This window comes from Dendronephthya gigantea, unplaced genomic scaffold, assembly GCF_004324835.1.
Source record: "Dendronephthya gigantea isolate DGI-Jeju-01 unplaced genomic scaffold, DenGig_1.0 000011F, whole genome shotgun sequence".
Taxonomy (NCBI): domain Eukaryota; kingdom Metazoa; phylum Cnidaria; class Anthozoa; order Malacalcyonacea; family Nephtheidae; genus Dendronephthya; species Dendronephthya gigantea.
In genome coordinates, this window is record NW_021163021.1 from 2,070,085 (window position 1) to 2,080,290 (window position 10,206).

The window sequence follows — 10,206 nt, forward strand, 5'->3', positions numbered from 1 at the left end:
TCAGAAAGAAAAATAGGCTTGTTGTTATGTAAGATGGAATAGGAGATAGCTAGATTCATTTCACGCATGTACAACCGAGCTGCTGGAACAGCCAGAGAAAAGGCGACACACTTTCCAGCAAGGCGTTGCAAAACCTTAAGTTGTCTATGGGACATGCCAAGAATCTCATGGAGTAACGTAAGGAATTTGTCCTTTTTTTCTGGCAATAAATGAAAGACCTGCCTCTCCGAATCAGCAAGAAAGCCCAAATAGGGCACAACTTTGCGGGGTTGAAGAATAGATTTTTTCAGGCCCAAGAAATATCCAAGGAGCACCAGATAATATGTGGCAAGGAAGATCGCTGAGTTCGCGGCCGTGAGGTATTTGTCATCCTTCGTAGCCAGGGTAGCATACTGTCCCTTTTGTAAAGACACTCGCAACTGGCATGGTATCCCAATGGAACGAAAGAATGTTGTCGGTAAAAGGCCAGTTGTGTGGTAGATATAGGGGGATATTTTCCAACCAAATGGTAATGTATTGTAAACGAAATACCAACCGCCAAACTGAATGCCAAAATACGTACGACTTTCTTCAGTTAGGAGAATGTGGTCGTAACCTGACTTATCGTCTAACACTGTTTGGTAGTGGCTGGCGTCGACGTAACGGGGCAAATCGGTAAGCCGATCTAGAGAGAACGGCATATCTCTCATCCATAGATTAAGGTATCTTGCATCATGGCATAAACGGGGTTTTGTCGGCTCTACCGTAAGTGGTAACACGAGAAGTGGTGGTTGTACAGTACCAACTTTTCCAAGCATTAAAATAGCTCCCGTTTGTAAACGCTCAAGAAGGGTTTTATGCACAAATGATGTGAAAGGACAACAAGATTGATTATTCGGAAAAATCCGGTGGGGTGGTCGATCGGAATTGCACTCCTCGCCTTTGAACCTTCCTGGGTATGGTTTAAAATATGGTTAAACCGAAACCTTATTTTTTACCCAACCCAATATTTCAGATTGTTTATCAGGAGGGAGGACATGGGAAATGTCCTGCCAAGCGGAGTAATGGTTATGGAGTTCCCCTGCTTTAAAATGATTTGGATCAGGGAAATATACTTCCTCAACATGACCAATCATATCGCCCGCCTGGACTTGATTAACACGATTAACAAGTTGCTGATTTGCCGCTGTCTCCCCGCTGACCTTGACGGGGTGTCACCGAAAGTTTACCCATTGTTGGTCTGTAAAAGGTGTATCGATTTGTTGTAGATGAAAATCAAAGTCAGAGTTCTTTTTCCCAGTGCCAAAAGGGGAACAAGGAAAATCATAGGAGACCCTGCCAAGTCAACAGGAAGACAACAGCTTTCCCGAAAAAATCGGGAGGGTTGATTTAGGTACCCTTTTTCGAAACTGCTATCTTTCCAATGACTCAGATATAGACATACAAACCACGGACATGCTGTTGTTATTTCATTCATTCATTTATTGTTTCATTTTTTTTTTTTTTTTTTTTAACTGCTTATTTTATTGTATAACTAAAACATGTTCACGATTCTTTACACGAAGTCCATATAATAGAGAGTGATTAGACAGACTATAAGTTATTGAGCCTTTCGTGTTTCACCAGAAGTGTTCTTGGCTTGGCGAGCCTGGGTCGACCGACGGAACTCATTAAAGTCAGCCTTGAAATGCCCCGGTTTATGGCAAAAATAACACCGCGGAGCTGGTGATGCTCGTGTCGACTGACTGCGTTCGCGATAAAAGAACCATGTTGGCGTTGGACGACGTGACTGTTCTTTACGGAGAGTTTTTTCCACTTTTGCAACAATGTCGAGTACTTTGTCATGGTCTTTGTCACCCAATAATCGACGGATTAGCATTTGAAATTGAGGTGTTGGCAGGTTAACCTTCTCTCTAGCTGTCTGGTTTGCCACTCTATAATAATCTCTTTTCTCGTGTGCTTTATCCTTGGCCGTGCTTTGAAGGGAATCCAACATCTCCAAAGCTTCATAGTTATTGAAATCTGTGAGTGGACGAGCTGTATACAGCAACATTCGTCTCCTTAAACTCTCCACAGAAGCCTGGGATACCTCATCTACTGACTGGCGTAATTAACGTAATTCTTTGCGTAGTTGCTAAAGGAAAGAGGAAACACTGTCACTAAGATTATAACCATTAACACGTGCGCCATGATGATAGGCGTATGCTCAGCCACTGGCGCTCTATGAGAATAATTCCATGCCAAATAACTGTCGTACAATCACTAATTTACAACCAGAAGATTGGAGAATGAAAATCAAACTCGTACAATTTCAGCGTAACCATTATATTCAGAGCTCATGTCTGCGATACATTATCAACTGAAAGGATAGTTGATTACAACATACTTTACTTCAGCGTAATTTCATTGTACAACAACTACGCCAAGAGTTTGTTTGATTGTTGATTATTTGTATGAACTGCTTCACGTAAGCAGTGACAAGATCTATTATAATATGTATCTGCTTATATCCAAATTTAAGCATGTTCATTTACAGTCTAACTTCAGCCACCACTGCACAGTGGAGGAAATTTTTACAAACCAAACGAAACGATACGCTGCGAAATTGATCGTGTAAATGCTCTTTAGTGAACTGACAATCTACGCTGAGCCCCGATTATTGCAGTCAAGAAATGACAACCAAGCAAATCCTGCGAGACCCATCGCTTAAAGAGCTATAACAATAGCTTGTATTTTATTGTCGTTTATTCATTTGCAATCTACCCTTGACCATACAGTCAAGAAATTACAAACCCAAGCAAGTCCTGTGAAATCCATCACGTAAACAGCTAAAACAATAGCTTGTATTTTATTCCTGCTTGTTCCATTTGCAATTCACCCTTGACTATCACAGTGAAGAAATTACAAACCAAGCAAATCCCGCGAAATCCATCGCGTAAACAGCTATAACAATAGCTTGTATTCTATTCCTGCTTGTTCCATTTGTAATTCACCCTTGACTATCACAGTCAAGAAATTACAAACCAAGCAAATCCCGCGAGATCCATCGCGTAAACAACTATAACAATAGCTTGTATTTTATTCCTCCTTGTTCCATTTGCAATTCACCCTTGACCATCACCAGTCAAGAAATTACAAACCAAGCAAATCCCGCGAGATCCATCGCGTAAAGAGCTATAACAATAGCCTGTGTTTTCTGTTCCATTTGCAATCTATACCCTTGACGAGAAGTCAAGGAGCTGGCAACCAGCGAATGGAGGCAGTGACAAATATTAGTGTGATTTGTATAACAACACAAACCTAAGTAAGGACTTAACACTGAACGTTGGGACATATTGATGGTTGTCCAATACTGTCAAACTGATACGGATCGTGAATTTGGTGAAGCCTTATATACGATCCGTACGGATGGTAAAATAGTTTGACGGCCCGTAAGGTATAATTGTACAATCCGTACGGATGGTTAAATTGACGATAAGCTATTACGGTCGGTACGGATCGTGACATAGTTTTACGATTCGTAAAGTAAATTGACGATCCGTACGGATTGCGAAATAACTTTACAATTCGTAAAGTAAATTGACGATCCGTAGGGATGGTTAAAGGGCTTTACGATCCGTATAATGAAATTGTCGATCCGGCAACATGTGAGCCTTTGCCGTTCATTTGGCTAAGGTATAGGCCGAAACATTTCGTCGATCCGTACGGACCGTACGGATCGTGAAATAACTTTACAATCCGTAAAGTAAATTCACGATCCGTACGGATGGCGAAACGGCTTTACGATCCCTGTAAGGAAATTGTCAATCCGTCAACAGGTGAGCCTTTGCCGTTCATTTGGCTAAGGTGTAGGCCGAAACATTTCGTCGATCCGTACGGAGGATCCTTACGGATGGTGAAACAGCTTCACGATCCCTATAAGGAAATTGTCGATCCGTCAACAGGTGAGCCTTTGCCGTTTATTTGGCTAAGGTATAGGCCAAAACATTTCGTCGATCCGTACTGACCGTACGGATCGTGAAAGCAATTTACAATCTGTAAAGTCAATTGACAATCCGTACGGATGGTGAAACTGCTTTACGATCCGTATAAGGAAATTGTCGATTCGTCAAGTCTTGAGCCTTTGCCGTTCATTTAGCTAAGGTAGGCCAAAACATTTCGTTGATCCGTACGGACCGTACGGATCGTTAAAGCATGCAATTTACAATCCGTAAAGCAGCTTTATACGTTTCGTATGTATGACATTTGTGCAAAGGAATGTGTGGAACGCGTCCCAACAACAGACATGTAATGTGACAGCACATGGTATGACAACACATGCATGGGGGTATTGAGAGAAAAGGATTGTGAAAAAGCACAAGTTTCTACTGACGTTTACATTATACTTCATTAAGACAACTGTTCTTTACGGAGCAATTTTAGAACAGCCGGCTAATTGATTGTCACGTAACTGTCGGAATTTGCATTTATAAAGGACTTGCACCGTAAAGCTTACTCTATCCACTGTATGACACTATAGTGTAGAATAGGTTAATAAAAATTCAAAACACTGTTGCCATATGTGTTTACTGGGTAATTTTTTCCGGAGTAAGGGCTGATTATACATATGGAGAGTTTTCAGCCCCGGCTGAGTTTCATTCCGGTTAATTTAACAGAGCTGAAATTGTTTAAAGATTACATGCCAAGCTTCAGCCGGGGCTGACTTTTCACGCTGAAACTCAGCCTGAGCTGAAATTGTTATCATGTAATCGCGTGATATGATGTTTGCGTGTTTTCCACAGAACGAAGCATGCTATATTGCAGTGACAGTGTTATTTTTTGTGTTTTGTAGAGAACGAGGCATACTATATTGTAGTGATATCTTGTGTGCTTTGTTGAGATTTGAGAACGAGGCATGCTATATTGTAGATTTGTAGTGTTATCTTGTGTGTTTTGTCGAGAACGATGCATACTATATTGTAGTGATATCTTGTGCGTTTTGTTAAGAACGAGGCATACTATATTGTAGTTAAGAAGGAGGCATACTATACTGAGGTGATATCTTGTATGTTTTGTTAAAAACGAAGCATACTATATTGTAATGTTATCTTGTGTCTTTTGTTAAGAACGAGGCATACTATAATCTATATTGTGGTGATATCTTGAGTGTTTTGTTAAGAACGAGGCATATACTATATTGTGGTGATATCTTGTGTGTTTTGTTAAGAACGAGGCATACTATATTGTGGTGATATCTTGTGTGTTTTGTTAAGAACGAGGCATACTATATTGTGGTGATATCTTGTATGTTTTGTTAAGAACGAGGCATACTATATTGTGGTGATATCTTGTGTGTTTTGTTAAGAACGAGGCATACTATATTGTAGTGATATCTTGTATGTTTTGTTAAGAACAAAACATACTATATTGTGGTGATATCTTAAGAACGAGGCATACTATATTGTAGTGATATCTTGTATGTTTTGTTAAGAACGAGGCATATACTATATTGTAGTGATATCTTGTATGTTTTGTTAAGAACGAGGCATACTATATTGTGGTGATATCTTGTATGTTTTGTTAAGAACGAAGCATAATGTATTGTGTGATATCTGGTGTGTTTTTTAAAAAATGAGGCATACTATATTGTGGTGATATCTTGTGTGTTTTGTTAAAAACGAGGCATACTATATTATAGTGATATCTTGTATGCTTTGTTAAAAAAGAATCATACTATATTGTAATAATGATTTTCAATATTGACTATACTATGCATGTGGTAATATCTTGTTTGTATGGTTTTAGTCATACACGCAATACGGATCGTAAAAGTGTTATACGAACCGTGAACATTATTGACGATCCGTACGGATCGTATGGACCGTATTACTGTATAGCCTATGACTGTTGTTTAAAAGATGTCTTGGGGGTAAACTTGGTTTGTGCTGGGGTAGTAAGGGTTGTAATATGATGATAAAGGGTAATGCTTCACACCTCACAGCTTGAGGCTATAATTCACGAACTGATACGAATTATACGGAATCTGACGAGACAAGACTTAATACAAACCTCAAGGTCTGGTCCATTAGGGATCGCCTTGTGTGGCGCCCGCTTCAACGGCGGCTGGTGGCTGTACAGGTTCATTAACTGGAGGCTGTGGGGCTGCTTGTTGATCATCAGCAATAGGGTATTGAACTTCTGGTTCATCGGCCATAGTGCTATACTGTTAAGGCTTGGTAACAAAATTTTCGTGGGTCATACACTCGTCTCATTTCTCCGGCAAGCACTCCGCGTATAAACTGAGCATGAATGGCGTAATCTGTGTTACATGCCCTTCTTTTATGTTCCGCACGTTTAACACACGTGGCTATTTCCTTCCAATCACAAGCAGAACATTGTTATGGCAAATTTTAACTTTGCATATCATTATACGTGTTGTGAATAGTAACCGTATTCGGGTCCGGCTGTTGTCAGGTATTGCCACCAACTTCTTAGAGCATGAAGCTTTCCTGCTGTTGTTCAATAAACCATTATTATTATTATTGTTATTGTTATTGTTATTGTCACCGTTATTGTCATCGTCGTTGTCATTGTCATTATCATTAGCATTAGTATTAGTAATGGTATTGGTATTGGTATTAGTAGTATTATTATTATTATTAGTAGTAGTATTATTATTATTAGTAGTAGTATTAGTATTAGTATCAAGCAATGTATGCGCTCGCCATAACACCTCTAATAAAAAGTTTAAGTCAAGAAGCGCCTAATGACATTAAGCAAATATGGTTTGCACACGATTCCACAGCAGTGGGTCTTCACTTGTCCACTAAACTACTATAATAAAGTGACAGTAAAATTGGAAAATATTTACAATTAAGATATAAATAAACATATGATATATATTACATTAATATAAATAGATATATACTGATATACTAATAAATATACAAAATAGGACATGACATAAACATTGTTGTATTTGCTGATAAATACAATTTTAATGTTACTTGAGGTTGTCTAATGCTCTAGTATAAATAATGTTTCTTGTGTCTTTAGAAAAGGTACTAAATTTTGGGCAGCATGTTACTAGGGAATGTGTTGAAAAGATGTGAGGCTTGTGAGTGCATTGCCAACTAATGGCCTCTCCAACTGTTCGCTGTTGCTAGATCTTAAGCATCTGCTGTGTTGAAACACTTTCAGTTTCAGGTAGTTCGGCCAATTAGGGTTATGAAGAGCTTTATGGGTAGTCTTGAGTAGGTTCCACTCACACTGTTCCTTTACAGGGAGCCACTTTAGTTTCAATAAGATGTCTTCGATGGAGGAGTATCTTCCAAGTACAAAACTAGCTGCAGCTTTTTTAACTCTCTGGAGACGTTTCATTTAATAGTCTGGGATAGAATATACAATGTCATTATAGTATAGCTTACTTAGCACAAGTGCCTGTACTAGGTTCTTTTTAATATGGAAAGGTAGAATATTTTTTAACTTTCTTAGTGTTGTTAGAGTAGCATAGCAAGACACTGCAATATGTTTGGTATTTTCTTCCCAGTTCAGGTGTTGGTGAATATGGGATCCTAATAGCTTAGTTGTAGTAACTCTTTCCAATGGAATACCGTTGACAGCAATGTTGATGTCAGCAGCATCTAAGTGATGGACTTTTGCTAGCTGTGGTGTAGACAATAACATTAATTTGGTCTTGGTGGGGTTGATTACCAAGTTGGCCTCCCGCAACCACACCTTCTATACATGATTGGAGGTCAGCAACGTAGAGATTGAAGATCTCAGGAAATTGCCTTATTAATGTATTATAGATATCGCTATAACTACGTAAATGACATGATATTAATCTTAGGTGTGTTAAAAGATGAGTAGTGTGAGTGTGATTGTGAGACTAGCACAAGATCATTGTGAGTTTTTAAATATATAATTTTGTACTATTACCTGGTGTGTGACTTGTGATTCTGTGGGATCTCTCTGAACGGGTTCAAGCCTGCCGTTCCCCACATTACTGGCACCTCCGACGAGATAGTTATATTGCTATACAACGTTTCGAACATGAAGAAACAGCAAAGTGAATTGGATGCGAAGCTCAAGGCGTTGAACTTCAGAATAAAACGCAGTGATGAAATACTCGGGAAAGGAGACAGAGCAGCAGTGGATAGACACTGTGAGTCTATTACGACAGTCGTAAGTACAATTAAAGGTTTTATTGAAGAAGCCAAATTCGCGCAAAGCAAATCTGATGAATCAATCGAACAATGGGGTACTGAGATAGACAAACAAATAGCAGTGGCTGACCAGAAGCTAGAAGGCGCACTTCTACAGAAGAAAATTGCTGAGAAAACAGTGAGGTTACCAAAGCTTAGTATAACTAGATTTAATGGTAAACCGCATGACTGGGTGCGTTTCAAGGGTCAGTTTGAAGCTATGGTCGACTACCAGAGTGTACCTTCGATAACTAAGTTTTCCCATCTGAAAGAGCTGGTAGAGCCAAATATTTGAGCTGAGATAGACTGTTTCCCATTTACAGAAGAAGGGTACGCTCGAGCCTTGAAATATTTAGAAGATAAATATGGGCATCCTAGCGAAGTAGCTGGTTCTTATATGTTGTCAGTCTCCTAGAACTGCCGAGCATTAGTGAAAGGGACATATCCAAGAATTTGATCTATCTTTAGAAGCCTACAAAGGGAAATTTTTTCTCAATGCTAGAGTTACTAATATAAACAAACGCGAACTATTGACTCTAGACAATCCTAATTATAGACGGCTTTTAAATGAATACCAGCAATTGAGAGGTGTTACTGTAGATGACATGACTGATGACAGAAAATTACCAGTGCATGTGATAATTGGTGCGAATAAGTATTCCAAAATTTGAACGCAAACCCAAGCGCGAGTTGGCAGACAAGGCGAACTGGTAGCTGATCCGATGCGTTTCGGCTGGGCCATAATGGCGCCTGGAGACAAAGTTAATCTTACTACGGGTTTCTCGCGGTCAACACAGCTCCGGACTATGATTGTTTGTGTACTCTTGACATACTCTGTTTGAAAAACTCACCCCCCGACGACCATGGGGAGGTGTACAAAGAATTTTGTGAACAGTTGACGCACCATCCGGCAGAAGGCTGGTAAGAAACCAATCTAATGTGGAAGGGAAACCACCCACCACTTCCGTCTAATCGTTGTGGGAGTCTCACATGGATGAAGACCCAAATAAACAAGCTTAAACGAGACAGAAACCTCAAAGTTTACGATGCTATTATTTGCAAGAAGTTAACTCCTTCGCTTAACGACTGCCTGGACCCCAGTCCTCCTCTACAAAACAAGCTGTATGTGTTAGTTTGTGGGAGATTTTACCCTGTATGTTTAACTGGTGATTTACACAAGGCCTTTATACAAGTCCGAATTAGAGAGAGTGATTGTGATGCTCTTCGGTTCCACTGCTTAAAGAACCTCGATTCCAATGAAGTGGAAGTATATCGTTTTACATGTGTGTTGTTCGGCCTATCCCCCTCTCCCTTCTTACTTGGAGGTGTTATCGAACAACATCTCATTGGCTGGAAAACAAGACATCCCCAAAGTGTAGAAGAAATCCGACGCAATTTATACGTAGATGATCTCATCTCTGGTGGTACCACTGTTGATGAACTGCAAGAGCTCAAATTAAATGCTGTGGAGATCTTTGATGATGCTAGCTTTCGCCTCCATAAATGGCACTCTAATGTTTCAGAGTCGGCAATTGCGGAGCAAAATACAGAAAGTTCTGCTGACAAAGAACCATCATTTGTGGAACAACAGTTGAACTCCACCACACCTAATAAAGCAATCGTTCTCGGTTTGCCTTGGGACTGTAATAAGGATACTTTGAGCGTAATGTTCCCTGAAAAGATCAGTGAAGAACCAACAAAAAGAACAATCCTTGGTAAGTTGGCGAAAATCTATGACCTGCTTGGATTGGCTTCCCCGGTCATTCGTGAAGGCAAATTAACGTATCAAGACACATGTGATTTAAAATTAAGCTGGGACACACCAATAAGCGAGTTACTGTTGAAGAAATGGCTGAAATGGGAAAATTCCTTACCTGAACGAGTCACCTTTAACTGTTCCTTGGTCCCCTATTGCGAACCCATCAAAGCCGTGGAGCTTCACTGCTTTGGCGATGCAAGTAGTCATGGTGTCAATGCTGCCGTCTACGCGGTCATCCGACAGCAATCAGGTGTTAGTCAAGGTCTCGTCATGGCAAATCGA